Consider the following 268-nt stretch of genomic DNA (forward strand, 5'->3'; position numbering starts at 1 on the left):
CGGGAGTTTGCGGCACTACGCCTGCGTGCCCATGAATCATCCACTCACTTCCGGACTACAAGCCCCAGAATGCAATGGGCGGCGGAACTCAAGCAAAGAGAAGCTTGGGATATATAGTCTCTGAAGCGGAGATCAACGTGTCTTAAAGATAGTGGCTGTTATAGCTACTATTATTAATTAATGTTTTAGCAACAGCATGTTTTAAAGCTTTCTTAAATTTAATTATTTTATTGAAGTATAGTTGATGTGTAATATTATATGTTACAGT

Source organism: Muntiacus reevesi, chromosome 2 (genome assembly GCF_963930625.1).
Source record: "Muntiacus reevesi chromosome 2, mMunRee1.1, whole genome shotgun sequence".
Classification (NCBI taxonomy): domain Eukaryota; kingdom Metazoa; phylum Chordata; class Mammalia; order Artiodactyla; family Cervidae; genus Muntiacus; species Muntiacus reevesi.